The following is a 19918-nucleotide window of genomic DNA, read 5'->3' on the forward strand; positions in this document are numbered from 1 at the left end:
ATAAAACAGAGATGATCATATTTAAGTACTGTTTAAAACAGCAATTTTGTAGGTAAGTAGGATCATGTGTTTTCAAGTTTTTTTAAAAACTGAGACGTGTGATATAATTATAATGCACTTTTATTGGAACTATCTCTAGAAAAGCATAGTAACAGATAAAAAAATTATCTGGCCACCTGCAAGTTTACAATAAAATTTCAAAAACGCAACCATCATTGGTGCCTGGGTGGCTCAGTCGGTTTAGTCAGTCTGACTCTTGATTTTCAGCTCAGGTCACGATCTCACAGTTGGCGAGTTCGAGCCCTACATTGGCTCTGAGCTGACAGTGCGAAGCCTGCTGGAGATTCTCTCCCTCTCCCTCTCTCTCTGCCCCTCCCCTGCTCGCTCGCTCTCTCAAAATAAATAAATAAACTTAAAAAAATACAAATGCAACCATGAGACCAACGCCAGTTATAAGCACTAACGCTACATTTGTTTGGTCACGTGTTGTCAGCTGTGCGGGGAATCAGGTCTCCTGAGACTCTTCTAGAGAAATATTTTGTTAGAAATACTAGATTGCTAACTTGCTTTCATTATACAAATTTCAAATGATGACATTCTAAAGCTTTTTGGAATAAAAATATTTGAAGGCCCCATTGTATTTTTGTAACTATGCCTCTTATGTCTTAAATTATGGCAAATTTGAAATGCTAACTCCAGCTTTTGCTGAGATGCTGGATTTTACAAGAAAACCATTAAATAAAATATGTGTGTGCCTTATTCCTGTACTTGAAGATTCTAAAGATAAAAAGTGACTTTTAGCCAAATTGGAAAAATGAAATATTTATTTTATTAGCAGTGAAGTACACCGTTGAGTAGAAGTTACTGAAAATAGTTATACAATACATAGGAATAAAACAAACTAACTGGGAAATTACAAATTAAATCAGGATTTCATTTATTCAGCTTCCCCATGAATGAGATGTTTTATACGTGAAATTGTTAAGTGACTGAAATTTAAAATAGATAGAATTCAGTGGTTTTCAATTTCTTTTTCTTTTTTTTTTTTTTTTTTAAGCAAGAGCATCTTATCAGAAGCCTATATTTGTTTCTTCAGGCTGCTGTAACAAACTGCCATAAAGTGAGTGGCATGAAATGACAGAAATGTATTGTCTTATGCTTCTGGAGGCCAGAAGTACAAAATCAAGGTGACTGAAACCCATCAGGTACTTCTCCCTTGCTTCTTTGTCGCTTCTGGAGGTCTGCTAACGCTCCTTGGCACTCCGTGGCTTACGGCTGTGGCACCTTGACCTCTCTCACATCATCACATGGCATGCACCCTTTTTGGTGTCCATATCTCTTCTTCTCTTGTTATAAGCACAGTAATTACCTTGGAGCCCAATCAAATCATCTTAACTTGATAACATTTGCAAAGACCCTATTCCAAAGAAGGTCACATTCACAGGTATGGGGAAGCGGGAGTTTTAACATACCTTTTTTGGGGGGGCGGGAGCAATTTAACACAAAACCAAGCCCAATAAAAATATGAGGCCTAAAATAAAACCTTTTCTAGTTGCCTACCCACCCCTCCTCTCATCTCGGCGTAACTTTGGTTTATTTGGTTGCACGTCATGGGGGTCACCATGAGCTGGCTTAAGCAAACAAAAGGGAAGTCTGCAAAAAAGAAGGAAACCAAGGAATCCAGGCCGTTTTCTTCCTGATTTTCTCTGCACATGTCCTCCAGTCCCTTCTCTGATTGTGGGCTGGCTTTCTCTACTCCCCTTGTACGTCTCTGGCTTGCTGGGCCATCCGCTGTGCAGAAACAGAGGTTTCGATTGGTCCTGCATGGGTCATGATTCTGTGGTTGATGGAGCAGGGAGCTGCAGCAGAAACATGGCAATTCCCAGAGGAGGGGCTGGGCAGACCACTCAGTAGGTGCTCCCTGTGGGCCTTCGGGAAACCTCCTCAGAGGCACCAGTTTGAAACCACGGTTCTAGTCTTACCTCAACATCTTATAGATGGGGAGATACAGCCCTTGATGTGCCATCACCTACATTCTGACCATTTGGATGGAAATCTCTAAGAGTGAATAATTCTTTCCTGATGAATAAAGGTTCTTTTTACAACTATCAGCTCTAAGCTGCGTCCGTAACATACTAGTTTTTCTTCTCTCCCTTGACCCTTCTGAGAGCAGTGATGCTTTCCATTTTCAGTAGTAGAGCTTAGAGCTGGGGCAAAAGTGGTTGTGATGGGTGCACAGCGAATAGATCCTAACCTGGAAATGGGAAGGCAATTAGGCAGAGTGAAGAAAACCCTGATGTGGAATCAGAATACCTGTTTTGGAGTCACAGCTCAAATACGGGGCCTTGGGAAAATTATTTCAGCTTCTGAGTCGCAATTTTGGGTTTAGCCCAGAGATAATAAGGTCTATACTGCTGGGTCTCTGTGATGAAGAAATGAGATTACTTGTGCCACAGCACTGTGTAAACTGTAAACCTATATGCATAGCTACTAGTTCCAAGCCCTTGGGGGCACCTTTCCCAAAGGCAGGACATTTTGAGTCAGATATCCCTGCTTCGGTCTTTGCTCTGTACTGGGGCAAGTTTTGAACCCTCTCTCAGCCTTGGTTCTTCCTCGTTTGTAAAGGGATAGTAATACCTTCCTGGTATGGTTGTGTGGTTAGAAATAACGTCTGAAGGACATCGAGTGAGTAAGATCAGTTTCTGGAGGCTGACTCCCAGGGTTCAGGAGTGAGCTTTCTTGCTTCATGAACCGAGCTTTCTTGTTTCTACACTGCTCTGTAGAAGGTAATAACATGTCACAGGGTTGGTGTGTAGAGTGAACGAGATAGTTTCTGTGACAGTACTTAGAATGGTGCCTGGCTTACAATATAATACTATGTCGGTGTTTTCGGGTGTCACGAATTTTATTTCCAACATGCCAGGTACACATGGCGTGAGCACTTACACCACACAAGTTGTTATTTAATTGACATGGATTTGATTGGGGGAAGATGAGGTCCTACCTCTTAGTTTAATTATAATGGACACACATTCACAGGGTTAAGATGAGGTTATGCCTCGGGATGTCAGACCATGCTGGAAGGAATTAGGCACACTTTCCCCTTTGCACAGGCACGGCTGGTTTGGGCACATTATAGAGACCAGGTTGGAATGTGATCTGAGAGTTTGGAAGAGACTGGCCGTTAGCGTTCAGATTGGGCACCAGGTTACCAGCTGGATATTTTAGGTGAAGAATAAAACCTAGACAGGAAAATTGCTCCAGAGCCAGGACAGTGACTTGTTTATATTTCTAGGGCCAACCACAAGGTCAAGCCCTTTACATGCACTCAGTAAACGTTTGTTTATCTGAGCTGGCTGGCAGCTTGTGTCCTGGTATAGCTCACTTGGTCCACAGGTACCAAACAGATGGAGTGTGACAAGGATGAAAATTGCTTGTGGCTGATGCTGGGAAGAAAGGAGAGAGGGCATCTAACCGGTCAGACTCACTGCCTCCGATCTGCCTCTGTCCTCTTACTAACTGTGGTTTCGGATCCAGATGTATATGAGCATCGGCAACGATACTATGTACGTCTCTCTCTTTCCAAGTAAAAGTACAGACTTTGGGACTTGGGTTTTTCCTGTGTGGTTTTGTTTGTTTGTTTTTTGGGTGTTTTTTTAAAAAATGTTTTTGGAGGCAAGAAGGGCAGCTTAAATACTTAAAGGAAAAAAGAAAACCTCCTGGTTTACATCTCAGTTAGGGGATGACAGTAATCACCCCGAGTGTGGGCTAGAATAGGCAAACCATTTCAATATAGCAATCATATACTAAACTTTCTCCGTGAAAGACCAGACGGTAAGTATTTTGGGCTCTGCAGGTGAGAAGGTCTCACGTCTACAGTTGTGGTATGGAAGTATAGGAAATGCAGAACGGAGCCACAGGCTGATGTCAGTGCCAAAGAGAGACGGAGGCTCCCGCCATCGTTCTCTTGTTAGCACTTGCAGGGACGTCTACAATTGTGCCTCCACCCTTTTTCAAGACCTTTCATTTTGCTCCTCTCAGGATAGCTCCGCCATCTTGGATGTGACTGTTTCTCTTCCTCTGGCCTCATTGTTTTCACTTATAAAATGAGGGATGGAAAAGAAGGTCTCTTTTGCTTCTAACAAAGAATGATTCTATTAGTGTTGATATTTTACTGGATAATCAAAGTTAGTAAAGTTTCGGCGTCACAAAATAAATATGCGTGATGGTCGCCAAGGCATGGGACAAAGGACCTATCGCTTTTTGCTACCTCACCAAGTACTCCGTTTGACGATACCACTGCGTAGTTAGTTCCCACTTCTAAGGCCTCTTTTTTTTTTTTTTTTTTTTTTTTTCCTTTTGCAACCTCTTCATCCCTCAGTCAATGAATACTATTTGTAGAGCCCAGAGTATATCCTTATACTGGCACTAACATCATGATAAGGGTTCTTCACTCCCCATATTGCTGTATAATTTTGTTTATATGTAGTATCATATACAAGTGCTCCTATGATTAATTTTAAAAGGTGCTTGGAATATAAATAAAGACGCACTTCTGCATCTTGTATCCCACTCCTGAATGTGTTTGTAGTGATTTTAAAATACGTGTACAAATTCTTTGATACTCTTCCTTTTGTAACATAAAGCCTCTTGATGATAACCCCTCCCCTTGGGTATGGTCTGGACTTAGTGACTCACTTCTAGTAAGCAGAAAAGTTAGCCCAAGTGGTATGACACTGTGGATACTAGGTCCTAAAAATCAATATGGCTTCCTCCTTGCTTTCTCTCTAATCACTCCCTGGAGGGAAAGCCTGTTGCCATGTTGCGAGGACAATGAGGCAGCCTTGTGGAGAGGACCATGTGGCCAAGAACTAAAACCTCCTTCTTTTCCTTCCATGTGATGGAGCCTTCTTGGAAGTAGATTCACTGGCTTGAATCCAGCCATTAGGTGATGCAGCCCCAGCAAAGAGCCTAGGTGCCTTGTCATGAGAGCCCCTCATATCCAGCAACACTTAGATACCCTGCTCCCAGATTTCTGACTCTCAAAAATTGTGTGAGATAATAAATGTCTGTTATTTTAAGATGCTAAGTTTTGGGGTAATTTGTTACACAGCAATAGATAATGAATACAGTGATCCCGTCCACCCATTTTTTGCATTAAAATTATCTTTACTCCATATTTTTGAATGGAAGTAAAGCTTGATAATATAACTATAGAAATAAAATATTATATTGGTTATAGATGATATATTTATATAATACATATAGTTATATAAAAAGAATTAATATAACTCTTATTTTACCTATTGTGTTCACATGGAATCAATCATAGGGTTTTGTTTTGTTTTGTTTTGTTTGTTTTTTCCCCTTCGCCTGCTGGGTACATTCAGATCTCAATTTATCTTTATCTGCTCCCCCCAAACAGAACTTTTTCTCCTTGACACAATAAATGCTTCGAACTGCTCATTAGTGTGTATTTTAGTCTATGTTATAGTGTCCACACATGTATTCAAATCTGCTTGCCTTCTAGCCGGTGAGCTGTTCGAGGGCAGACAACAGAGGAGAGGAATAATTACTGTCCCTTTGACAATCAGACCTCTGTTTTGTACATTGTAGATGCAAAACGATGTTGTGGTTGATGCAGTGAATGAATGAATAAGCACAATTGCCTGGGGCGGAGATTTTGTAAACGGAGAGACATCTTCACAAGTGCTTGGCAGGTTTTGCTTCACATGGCTCCCGGAAACCAAGCACCTCTGGAAACAGACCAGAATTCAGCTCACAGCTTTTCCTGCTCTGCCAGGTTTCACGAAGGTAGAGGCACACGGAAAACAAACACCACTGCTGTGAAATGCATTAATTAGACCTCCGTTACAGGGAATTTCTGATAATTTGAGCAGACAATGAGGTTCATTCTTACATATGTCCTTTTATGAAAATAGGATTACGAAAGAAAAGAAAGATACGGGCTAGTTTTACCTATGTAGATGCGTACAGAAAAATAGGTGGGCAAAACAGGCTGATAGTCCTATACCAAAAATTTCATGAGCTTTTGCAAATAAATCTTGTTCATTTGAGAAATTTTCCAAAGTGTTCTACTAGGTTAAACTAGATCAATTAATGTTTGTATTTCACAGGAATTCTTGAGATTTCTGTAAGAGGTCTCCCAAATTCAAACTGAACGTAAATCAGACTAAGATCCTCTTGTTTCTAGAATTTTGATTTGTGTGACCCTGTGGACATATACAACTATCTCACATCCATACAGCAGTAACTGCACTTGGGCTCTTACCAGTTGAAGTCAGGGGAGACCCGTGAGGATACAGAAGTGGGAGCGTGGGCTTGGCAGGTCACTGAAGGCTTGAGTCCTAACTCCATCGCCGGCCCCGGGGTGTGCAAGTCTCTGTTCATCTCTGAGCCAGGGTCTTCATTTCTTAAAATGAGGATAATAGTTTAGTCCTGTGTACCTCAGAATTGTTGGAAGGATCAAAAGGAGAACATGAGTACATTTATTTAAGCAAGATAGCAATATACATACGCATGTATGTGTTAATCAAGAGCACATCTTAAAAAACAACAAATGCATGTTTCTTCTAGGTGGTATTCAGATGCAAATTTCCACGTCCTCTTTAACAATGTCCCTTCTTTTCGCAAGGGAAAGGAAAAAAAGAAAAGTTTAAATTACTGATTTCATTAATTTTTTTTTTATTTTGAAATGATGTGCAAAATGTGAGGGGATGCAAAGGATAATTGGTACTGGTCTGTGCAGATATTGAAATGAATGACTGTGTGCTCACTAATTCTTGTTTTTGCTTAACTCGTGTCTAAACTCATGTTCCTTTTAGGGATCCCAGAATTTAAGGTAACTTGATAGCTAGAAATTCTCAGATTTTTTATTCTATCAAAAATCATTTGGCAAGGTACATAGTACATGCCGATCTCGATCTTTACTGAGCCTTTTGTATTTCTTTCAAAGTATTTACAGCCCTCTTGGGTGTTTTTCAAGAGTAAAATGTTATGCTTTGAATAACCAGCTATTAACTTTAACCCCAGTCGTGTACTACAAGGATAAAAATAAATGCTAGGTTTTTTTATTATGTAAAAATAGTATCCAAAAAGAAATGCTAGATTATTTATTATTGAAATGATCTATTATTTAAAGGTCCATTTGTAATTTCCATTTACAAAAAGAAAAAAAAAGTTTCTTGGCATAAGGCAATGACCAAATACACATTTTACTTCTTTTTCAGTCAGTGCTCAGATCAGTGATTTTTAGTGATTTGTCCATTCAACTTTCTGTGTAACACTTAAAAACATACATTTGTTATCTGGCTTCATCTGGTAAACTGGGAGGGTTAACTTTAATTTTTTTTAATGTTTATTTATTTTTGAGAGAGAGAGAAAGGCAGAGTATGAGCACGGAAGGGGCAGAGGGAGGGAAACACAGAATCTGAAGCAGGCTCCAGGCTCCAAGCTGTCAGCACAGAGCCCCATGAGGGGCTCGAACTCACAAACCACGAGATCGTGACCTGAGTCTAAGTCAGATGCTTAACCGACTGAGCCATCCAGGTGCCCCAGGGTTAACTTTAAACATGGGTTAAAAAATACTTTGTGTTTGGGTGTATGAAGTTATCTAACCTGAAAAATGTTTATAATTGGCTAAGTATGCCTGAATTTAACCACTTGTGTCCTTGAAATCGGTGGTGAAACAGAACCCAAACAACTTAAAACAATTTCATCCATAAAGCTGACTCGTTAAAGTTCATTTGTTAAGTTCAGCTTAGACGTTAGAATGACTTATTTGCTCAGGTTCCAAATTGTTTGGGAAGCAAATATACTTGTCATTTACTATGGACTAATGAAATCAGGTTTATATTTTAACTTAATCATTAGCATTTTATCTTTTAAAAAATGGTTATCTTTCTGTTTGCGTAGGATAATTTTTTAAGTGCAGTGACTGATTGCAATCAAAATCAATAAACTCCTTACCGATACATTTGAAATTTAAACTCTGAGTCCGCCTGCCATCTTAAAACAATATAGGCAACAGATATTTTCAAATGAACCATGTGATCTATTTATAGCAATGAATGAGGACTAATTCACAGAACTATCAGCAATGACAGCAGGAGGCATAATGCACTAATTCACACAAGTGAGTTATGAGATTGTATGGTGAACTTCTCATCACTGGGAGCATTAGAGTCCTTTGAAAGTTGCGTGAACTTCTTGGACAAAAGTGATCTACTGGGATGTAAATGAAGTTAGTGGCTTTTACCTACACTGCCAATAAGAATTGAATAGATTTTGAAAAATTTTTTTTTTCAACGTTTATTTATTTTTGGGACAGAGAGAGACAGAGCATGAACGGGGGAGGGGCAGAGAGAGAGAGGGAGACACAGAATCGGAAACAGGCTCCAGGCTCTGAGCCATCAGCCCAGAGCCCGACGCGGGGCTCGAACTCACGGACCGCGAGATCGTGACCTGGCTGAAGTCGGACGCTTAACCAACTGCGCCACCCAGGCGCCCCAAGAATTGAATAGATTTTGATATTACTTTGGAAGAGCAGGCCCCACAATCTTAGGATGTTCTTACCTACCTTAAAAAAATGAGAGAAGATAGTATAATATTAAAGACATTTGTAAAAGTAAAAATAAGGTCTATAATCCTATAATTTAAGGAAAAGTTCTAAGACGATAAGTGCATTTTGCGAAACAAGACGAAAGAAAAATATAGCGTGCATTAAATTAGTCAAGATACTGTTCCAAGAGTCCCTTTATGTTGTGCCAAAGAAGGCGTTTATATTGGTAGCTAAATTCTCCATACGTTGTGTATTTTTAAGTCATTAGGCCAGGAATGGTTCTTCAATATGTCAAGGTACAGGAAAACATGAAATAGGCTTAGTTTCTTAGGAGATATCAGCTGGATGTATGTCCTTGGAGATGTTTGGTGTCTGGACGTCACAACTGTGATGAAATAACATTTATTAGGCACTCACTATTCGGCCGAGGCTGTTCTAAGCACTCATGACTACTACTTGATAGTGTGCTGCAGGCTCCTGCATGGGAGTAAGGTGGAACTGAATTACCTCTAAAATCCCTACCACTGCTGAGATTTAGTGAATCCATGATTTATTACCCAGTGCTTAATGAAAGAGAGGAAGCAAGGCTGTAAGGATCAAGGTGGTTTTTCCATATTCAAGGAAGCAAAATGCATAATGCTCTCTGTGTTCCTTTGGGGTTAGCATATAATTTTGAAGAAAACTTGCTATATTTTTTCCAGAAAGGTTCACACAAAGCGCATACAGATTAGACATACCGCTGATATTTCTTGCCATTTTTCAAGCCCCTTGTGAGCCCCCAAATATAGTAATCAAGCCCCTTTTTTCTTTCTAACATCTAACAAAATTACTTATAGACCCGTGATTAAGTAATACAAGCTTTAGCCTGTTACAAATTTACTCAGGATAATAATCTGTTCCTTTTCTTTCCTTCCCACCCACCCCCCATTTCTCTTATTCTCTCCTTTCTTTTTAACAGAAGTTCAGATTAGGAGTTATAAATTTGATCTTAAAATGGGAAATCTAGGTAATTACTTGTTGAATAAGTCATAAAAACCCTTGAAAATATGTGCAGCCTTGAGAGAAAACAGGGGCTTTGCTTGCGAAAGGTTTAGAAAAAAATCAAGCAGTTTATCTAACTTTTCTTTGCAGTTAGGGAGAAAAATTAGTGTGTTAAATTTTGATGGTTTAAAAAAAATATGCTGAGACCTTGTTTCCACCATTTAAGGTTTTACAGAAATCAAGGAATTCTGCAATGATTTCTCCGGGTAATAGATGCCTGCTTTTCCATGCTTACTGCATTCACAAATCTCTACAGGCAATCTATAGATGAATCTTCATTTTACCTTGGAATTTTTAAATTTCTCTTGTTTCTCTACATGTATGTGAATCGCTTCCCATGAGTAGTTTCACATTTTGAAAAACATTGGTCTGTGAGGATTTTCAGTTAAATTAGAATAAAACTCACAAACACAATCATCTTAATTCCATGTTACTGAAATGTAAGAGCAGTATTAAGCACAAATTTGGATATGACTGAGAACATCATTTCTGTAGTTTTTTTTTCCTCATTATTTGTTAGTGCTGTTTCCATCTATTATTAATTACACTGTATATATTCTTTTTGATTCAACTCCAAGTAATGCTGGCTTCATTTGAGTTAGAAAAGAAAGATATTTTTAAAAAGAGGGGACTCAGGTATAGGATTAGGGGGATAGTTAATCTGTGTCCCATCTTGTGACAAATAATTTTTTTTTTTTAATGCTTGCAAGTTTAGTTACATGTGGAGATTCACGGAATCTTGGGAACCAGAATATATTGGCAACTACCTACAAAGACCCTTACCTGCATTTGCTTGTGTAAGTTTTAGAATGACATGCATTTCTAAAGACATTTAAAAAAAACAATTCTTGAAGATACGATCCTTTGGGTTCATTTGTTTTGAGTGTAGATACTTTGGGATCTAAAAAACATCCCCAGCTTCAGTCTTGATTTCTAACCTTCATTACCTCTTTGATAGAATTAGCACAAATTGGGAGCTAGATTCCGCTCACTCAAACTGAGCTCTGGCCCGGGGGCGTGGAGGTGGGGAGAGGAAGTGTTCATCTCTTTCTCAGAGGTGTGGTTCTGTTTACTTTGGAAAGAAAAGATACAAGTATCTCCTAAAGTGGATTAGACATGGCAAGACAAGATGATACATTTGCACTATAAACTCTCAAGCAGCTGTGTGAATGCCTGATGTGTGAAATTTCTTACCTTCTTAAAAATCTTGATAGAGTTGTAGCTAAGCTCTTAACAGTCAAAAACAAACTGCCAATGAAGTTTATTTTCTTTTTTGCTGAGTTTTCTGGACCATTGTTCCGCTTGAGGGGCCCTGTTTGTTAGTTTTGGCTCAGAGACTTCTCTTCCTTCAGGATAAGCTCTCCTTAGGCACTTGTACAAGTCCGACTCAGGGGCTGCCTGACAGTTTATTCACAGCCCGGCCTAAAGCATAATTCAACTGCGTGACTTCCTGTCTCAGAGGAGGGGGTGGCCGACTTTGGGGTTTGTATTTGTAATGTAAATATATAGTTGATTTTGCGGAAAACTGGGACATTTTTGTTTGTTCTCCTAAAAGATTCCTGCCCGCAGTTTTATTTTAAAGTTGGCGTTTAGCCTTTTTCGCTGTGGCTTGGATACTGATCTGATTTTCTGCTTTCATGGCCCTTTTGTAAAAAAAAAAAAAAAAAAAAAAAAAAAAAAAAAATGTAAAATATTTAATTCAACATTAACTGTGCTTACAAGCTACATAGCAGAATAAAATCACATTACCAACATTTGTAGTATTAGATTTTATCACCATTTATTTCTTCTAGCCTGTCCAGGGATTTCTTCATGTGCAGTAGAACTAATTTGCAGTCAGACACTGAGGTCTTCTAGAAGGCCAGCAGGCTCCAGAAATTAATTTATCCAAATAACCGATCCCTCCTAGGCCAACCATAGAGGGACACCAAAATGGCCTAAGAAGGCATAGCCTCCTTTTGAAGTCTGGAATGTTTTGACTGACTTGAGACAGGCGGCTGGAATGAAAGGGTAATTTTCAGTGACCCAGGGGATTTTTTTTTTTTTTTTTTTTTTTTGCCATTTTCAAATATTAGGTAAAACAAAGAGAAATTGCCTGCTCTAATTTAGAAAGACTTAGTAATCAGGAAGGCAACCAGACTGAGCATAAAGTTCCGAGGTATATAGCAGAAGCTTATTTACTCAGCTAGATTGCCCGCAAAAATCAAAATTATTATACCCTGACAAAAATCTCAGAGGGGATAATATCTGTATTTTCCTCACCTATACCTGCACTATTTTCTTCATATTTGAAAGAAGAGAAAGTTAGTTGCTGTGATGTGTTGCCATCTAAAAACCTTGCTAAGGTTTTCATCTTAATTTTATTAAACAAACAAGGTTATCATTTAAAATTGCCGACTCTGCTAAATTAGTTTCCTAGAAACGCTGGGTGGGTATTTGTCTAATTTTCAAACAATTAATAGATTTGGAGGTCATTAGTTCTTTTAAAGCAGACTGTCATATGAGCTGAAGCGTGGGACGATCCAGGTGTAACAAATGTCAGAGGAACAGATCAAAGTCATTTTGAGATTTCTTCCTTATACTGTAGATATTCATTGTCACAGAAAAAAAAAAAAATACCCTTCCCGTTTTCAGTGAAGAAAAGGAATTAAAGATAGGAATTGGTAACCAAATAACTGCACATTAAAGATAGGAAATGCTTCTTTTTAAGCAACATGTTCCCTATCACCTACGGTGCAATCATGCTCCTATAGTATTAATTAGGGCAAAAAAAAAAAAAAAAAAAGGACTGAATGATACCTGTAAATTTAAAGTTCTAGATATTGGATGTCGACTGACTTTATGAACTCAGGCTTTGTTTTGCAGACTTTGAGAACTACAGTTATTTATGTGCTCACGAGGCCACAAGTGTGCCTATCCTGTTTCTCCCAGTGGGCCATTCTTTAATTGGTAAACTATGTCCTGCATTAATTTGGAGAGAGCAGAAGTTGTAATTTTATTTATCTTGACTCGTTTTCAATTTGTTTGCTTGTTTCACATTGGGTGGATTGGTATTTTGTATTTTTATTATTGAAATTGTCAATCCTTTCTTCTCTGAGTTTCATCTTTTTGTATCAGTTTTCCATTTAATCAGCTGTGCTTGCAAAAAGCCAAAGTACACCGTTAAGTATGAGAAATACCTCCAAAAGTAGAGTGTTCTAATGGGAGGCATCATGCATGTTATTCTCAGGTGCTTCTGAGAGAAACTAGTATTGCCTTTCTCCTTTGTGTCATCTCTAAGTTTTCCTTGTAGGTAGTGAAATTCTGAATGAAAAAAATGTCAGCTCTTAAACAGGTTGTGGGAAATAACCTTGGGAAAAGAAGGAATGTGAGAAGTTTAAGTAATGGTTCACTGGGGCCAGCAATGTTGATGGATTTAGGAGGGAGGGTGAGTTGAGCTATCTTTGGTAATAAGAGCTACGACTGTATGGAAGTCCAGAGCAGATTTGAGAAGTGGGCATAACTGAAAATATAGGGGGACGTTTGGGACATAACAGTGGCTTATGCCAGTGGACTGCAAAGAAGAACATCTTCGGGCTTATAACTAGCCATGGGAAGAAAATAGGATTTCTAATTTTTAATTTCATCCTTTTAAAAACCATGTATTTTGTGCAGATTTTATATGCAATATTTTAGTAAAGCACTATTTGTATATAATGTATAGATACATGTGTGCTTACTTTTTTTTATTGATGAGGAATTAATGTTTAAAAAACATTTAGAAGTGGTTAGTTGATTTTTTAAAACATTTTTTACTGTTTATTTATTTTTTAGAGAGAGGTAGCAAGTAGAGAAGGGGCAGAGAGGGAGACACAGAATCCGAACAGGCTCCAGCCTCTGAGCTGTCAGCACAGAGCCCGACGTGGGGCTCAAACTCACGAACTGGGAGATCATGACCTGAGCCTAAATTGGATGCTTAACTGAGCGTCCTGCCATCTAGGCACCCCTAAATGTGGTTAGTTTTGACAATAGTTAGCTTCATATGCTTTATCCTGAATATTGCCCATTAGGAATCAGCACTTGTATATGTTGATCAGGAATCTAAGAATAGTTGACCCTTGAACAGCATGGGTATGAAGTGCATTTTGGATAAGCACAGTACTATAAATGTATTTCATCTTTTTTAGGATTTCATTTTTATTTTATTATTTTTAAAATTTTATTTGAGAGAGAGAGACAGAGAGAGCAAGTGGGGGAGGGGCAAAGAGAGAAGGGAAGAGAGAGAATCTGAAGCTGGCTCCGCTGCCAGAGACCCATGTGGGGGTGGGGCCCAAACTCACAAACCATGAGATCATGACCTGAGCTGAAACCAAGAGTCAGACACTTACCTGACTGAGCCACTCATGAGCCCCTCATCTTCCTTATGGTTTTCTTAATAACATTTTCTTCTCTCTGGCTTACTTTATTGTAAGAATATAGTATATAACATATGACATACAAAAATGTGTGTTAATCAAAGGTATGTTATCCGTAAAGCATCCAGTCAGCAGTAGGCTATTAGTAATTAAGTTCTGGGGAGTCAAAAGTCACACATGGATTTTCAACTTTGTGGAAGGTTGGCACCCTTAAACCCTGCTTTGTCCAAGGGTCAACAGTAATGGAAATATGAAATTTCGCACCATGATTGACAAATGCATATATATTTTTTCTTTTTGGAGACATGTATTGTGTATTTTTCTCGACGTGTGAACAATATATCTCAATGGGACTCGGCCATATTTTGTCTTTAAAGCTCGTATTAGTTTTTTGCCTAAATCACTGTAATATAAATGTATTACATATACTACCTTGTGTTTACAGATAGTAATGAGGGAACTTGGGTAAGAGTTGGCTCATTTTTCTTTGAAATTAGGTTAATGAACTTTATAATAACTTCTCTTTTTTCAATATTCACTGTTTGATCATTTCTTTGTTTGGAATTACTGTAAATTTGGCCTCTGGATGAATAGCACTACAGTTACTTGGTAATAAAGACTTAGTGATGACAGAGTGTTTTTTTACTAAATAGTCAAAGGATTTTCATGCAGGAGAAGACTTCATCTTAATATGTTTAACTACAAATGGTGGAGGCTAATGAGTTCATTTGGGGGCATTTTGACTCTGAGGGGTTTTGGAAATATACAGGTAATTTCCATAGTCAGTAAAAAGTCTGGATATGGACTTCTGGAGTGGAGTGGCCTAAAAGTATAGATTTGGGATCCATCAACAAGTACATGATACTGAAGCCAATATATGAGGTAACCCAGGAACAGTGTGTTGAGGGAGAAAAGGACCAAACAAGAGACGATTTAGGGGGCTGTCAGAGCCAGGGAGAAGATGAAGGGCCAACTATGAGGTCTGAGGTATCGTTGGAGAGTAGCTGAACCCGAAGACAGTGAGACGGCTCCCAGAAGGGGAATGGCCAGTGGCGCCAGGTTCCTTCGAGAGATAAAGTCAGGTAAGTACTAAATATAATGGGCAGGACACCATTAATCCTAGCAGTTAGAGTGGGATAGTGTAGGGTGGAATCTAGATTACTTGTGTTGACAAGTGAATGGGAACTGAGGTACAGGGGTTACAGTAGGGAGATTCAGCTACCCTTTTGAGAAGTTTGGCCGAGAAAAGAGTTATGGCCATAGGTAGAAGGAGATGAAGGACTGATGGAAGATGTTTAGAGGAGAAGGTGTTCATGCAGAAGGAGTCCAAGGAAAGCCTGCCCTTCGTCCTCTGATGCTAAACTACTTCTTTTTTTTTTTTTATTTTTTTTTAATGTTTATCTATTTTTGAGACAGAGAGAGACAGAGCATGAATGGGGGGGGGGTGGGCAGAGAGAGAGGGAGACACAGAATCGGAAGCAGGCTCCAGGCTCTGAGCCATCAGCCCAGAGCCCGACGCGGGGTTCGAACTCACGGACCGCGAGATCGTGACCTGAGCTGAAGTCGCACGCTCAACCGACTGAGCCACCCAGGCGCCCCGATGCTAAACTACTTCTAATGTCACTGTGTCTCACGTGCATCATCTCTTCAGAGAGCCCAACTTTGTAGGAAATGGGACCACTAATAAAGCTATAGCTATGGGAAATAGCTATAATAAAGCTAGATTTTGGCAATAGAATATTCATATTTGCATGGTGGCAAATAACCATTTATGTGTTCTTGGCTGAGGATCCACTTGTACTAACTCTCCCGGTTCTAAAAGCTACACCTTGCTTCCTGGCTTCACGTTTTCTGTGCTTGGTTCTCTGCCTGGCAAGAGCCTCTTCCTCCTCCTGTTTTGAAGTCAGAGGCCAACCCTATCTGAAGTCTACTCTGGCAACTTCAGCTAGTCCTTTCTCTTCCATGATCCTTTAAGAGCTCTACTGTGACCCCTTAATAAGTTGATTTACAACTAGCTATTTACACATCTCTCTGGCAATGAACTGTGACTTCTCAGAGGAGCACCCTGTCCTGTCTCTTGATCACTAGCCCATCATGTTGCCTGGCCCTTAATGGCTCTTCAGTCAATATCGCTGGAATGAATGAACGAACAAAGGAGGACTTGAGAAAAGACAGTGTAAGCATTAGGAGAGGGCCAAAACACTGCCTTTGTGACTATAATAAGTTATTTCTATTCATTATACTCATCTATGTGTAACTGGCTAAAGGCCAACTTGATCTCCAAAGAGGGGATAATTATTACAGTTAATTGAGATTATATTTACACATCATGATCCCTGTTTATTAAAAATAGGAACATACTTCAGTTGTTAATCTCATCCTTTCGAAACGTATATATTTGTGTAGGATTCATATTGTATGTAATAAGTCAACGTAGAGATAGGCTGAGTTTAGTATATTCATTATTTGTCAAACAAGAGAAAATAAATGAGGGTTTCACAAGGAAGTTTGAATTGCAAAATGTCTTGTTGGGAGTATTTAGAGGATACGATTATAGTTTTAATAGAGGCTATAACGTTCAATGGACTATTGTCGAAACACTTTGTTTTTAATTCTTTTCTGTATAGTAGTGGCTCCCGTTGCCTAAAAGTCTTCAGAGTAAGTGGAATGCAAATTAGTGTAAAAAAGGACTTGGGTTAAGAAATGTTTTACGTAATTTTCTATGTTTTTTATCGTTTATTCCAACAATACTAGATTTGGCACTTTTCTGTCATGGTAATGCCCTGGTATGAACTGTATCAGCAGTAAAAATGTGCTACTACATAATGAATTAGCTTTTTCTTTTGATGTTGTTCAGATTCAACTTGATTTTGAGCTTGTGGTTAACTGCATACTTTTAGAGAGCCAGGAACTGAGCACTTTATTTATTATAAAAGGATAATGAGATTAATCTCTCTTAGAGTGAAAAAATTGGGAAGCAGAGGACTGGAGGGGGAGAGCATGACTCTGAAGTCATGTGACTTGGGTCCTCATCGGGACGTTGTCACTGGCTGGCTGTGTGAGCCGTATCAAGTTACTTATTTGGCCTTCCCCATCGAAAAAATGAGCTACTGAAAGGTCACGGAGTTGCAAGAAACACATTAAACAGTGTTTGACATATGGTAACTACTCAGCTAGCGCTCCTCTCTCTTTCTTCCAAGATGGTTTCGCTCTGCTTTCTTTTGCAATTAAATTTATGTAACTCATCGTCCTTTCTTTTTTACCTCACCACCAGGAAGGGAGATCAGAGGCAAGTTTAATGCTAATTATTGGGAATTGTCTCATTCCAGATCTTAGTATAGTTCTCCACTTTTTGTCTTTACTAATTTTTATGTTGTTTTAAGTTTTCTTAAAAGGTTGTGCAGTCTTACACAAATAGTACATTGACAGTAAAACTTCAAGTGATACCATAAATTGTTGAAAACTAAAGCGAAAGAAAACCACCTCAAATCCTATTATTGAGAAATAACCATTGATAATATTAGATATATATCATTCCAGACTTCTTGATGCCTATGTGCAAATTAAAAATGATTTTGTAAAACTTGGATCAGTCTATTTAATTCTGTTTGATTTCAAACGAAGAAAAAAACCGAAGTAAGCTAGAGAAAGGCTGAATTCCAGGAAGCTGTTATTTTTTACAAATAATATCAATTTCAAAAAGACAATCTCAAATTGAGAAAAAGATGAATATAAAACTCTCACGGGTTATTTTTTAACTATATGTACCCATTTTGGATAAGCCATTGACTTTTCACCCTAAAACCTGATGAAATTAGCCCACTTCTCACTTCCTCTTTCTTATTTGACAGTTTGTGTTAGATACTCTTTCGACATTGTCAAGGTTTATGACATTCTTTTATGAAAATTCAAATAGTTGTTTAATCTGAAGTACTAAATGCTCTTTACTAATTCAGTGAATCCAGTGTCATCAGCCATGCTCTTTTGGTTTGTTTGTTTTGAAACTTTTAGTAATTTCTCAAGAGTAGCTCATACAGTGCTCTCCCTGATTTTGTGAAAGTTTGATAACATCTGTATTGCCTTCATACTTAAAAGGCAACTTCGAAGAGTGTGAGATTACTGGGTCTCATTTTTTGTGCCTGTAACTTTTAGACATCAGACTACTGTCTTCTGTTACTGCATGCTACTGTGAATGATGCTATTGACTTGATTTTTCACGCTTATGCAGCGTTACATTCTTTTCTCCTTGAATATTCTTATGATCTTTCTTTGTCCTTGAGATTTAGTAATAACATGCTTGGGAATTGATTTTTCTGTATCACAAGTTTTCCTCTTTTGGTGGCACATAGTGTGCCTTTTAAAAGTTATCTATGGGGCGCCTGGGTGGCTCAGTTGGATAAGTGTCCGACTCGAGCTCAGGTCATGATCTCACGGCTCGTGAGTTCAAGCCCCGCGTCAGGCTCTGTGCTGATAGCTCAGAGCCTGGAGCCTGCTTCAGATTCTGTATCTCCTCTCTCTCTCTGCCCCTCCCCCATTCACGCTCTGTCTCTGTCTCTCAAAAAAATGAATAAACGTTAAAAAAATTTTTTTTTAAAAAACAGTTATCTATGGGGCACCTGAGTGGCTCAGTCAGTTAAGCATCGAAATTTAGCTCAGGTCATGATCTCGTGGTGCATGAGTTTGAGCCTTGCGTTAGGGTCTGTGCTGACAGCTCAAAGCCTAGAGCCTGCTTCGCATTCTGTATCTCCCTCTGTCTCTGCCCCCACCCCACTTACGCTCTGTCTCTCTCTCTTTCTCAAAAATAAATAAAAATTAAAAAAAAAAATTAAAACAAGTAAAATGGTTATTTACTAGAAAAACTTTATGCACATTATGTGGGATTGGTGTGCCCTTTTCATTGAAAAGTTCAAATATAAATTTCAAGAGATATTTGTTTCATTATATTTTAAGTTTTGGTCTGTTTCATTTGCTGAATTAATTCCTTCTGGATACTGACTGTGCATATGTGAGATGTCTTGTATCTGTTCTTCAGATATTTTCTATAAAATCCATTTTTAATTCTTTTGCATGCTGTTTTCAGTGATTTTCATCAGCTTCTCTTTGGTATCCCTGATTGTTCAATTCATATTTATTCTATCTATTGTTGCTTCTATTGTAGCTTTTATCTTTGTAAAGAAACACTCCTAGTTTTTATTTATTTTTTTCTGTTCTTTTTTTTTAATGTTTGTTTGTTTATTTATTTTTGAGAGACACAGAGCATGAGCAGGGGAGGGTTAGAGAGAGAGGGAGACACAGAATCTTAAGCAGGCTCCAGGCTCTGAGCTGTCAGCACAGAGCCCGATGCAGGGCTTGAACCCATGAACCTCAAGATGATGACCTGAGCCGAAGTCAGACACTTAACCAACTGAGCCACTGAGCCCCACTGCCTCCCCCCCCCCCATTTCTCTTTCTTTCAGGAGTTCTGCTTGCTCACTTTCTATTGTCCCTTGTTTTATATTGCCTCTTTAAGTTTTCTTGTTTTTTTCTTTAAGAAATCATAAGGTACATAAATTATTTAAAACTTCTTTTTCTGGGGTGCCTGGGTGACTTAGATGGTTAAGCATCCGACTCTTGGTTTCAGCTCAGGTCATGATCTCACGGTTCGTGGGTTCAAGCCCCACCTCAGGCTCTGTGCTGGCAGCACAGTCTGCTTGGGATTCTCTGTCCCTCCCCCCCCCCCCCCGCCCCACCCCTTCCCTACTCAATGCTCTCTCTCACTCCAAAATAAATAGGGGCGCCTGGGTGACCCAGTTAGTCATCAGACTTTGAACCACACATCGGGCTTTGTACTGACAGCTCGGAGCCTGGAGCCTGCTTTGGATTCTGTGTCTCCCTCCCTGTCTGCCTCTCCCCGCTCGCACTC

The sequence above is a fragment of the Lynx canadensis genome, chromosome F2, assembly GCF_007474595.2.
Source record: "Lynx canadensis isolate LIC74 chromosome F2, mLynCan4.pri.v2, whole genome shotgun sequence".
Classification (NCBI taxonomy): domain Eukaryota; kingdom Metazoa; phylum Chordata; class Mammalia; order Carnivora; family Felidae; genus Lynx; species Lynx canadensis.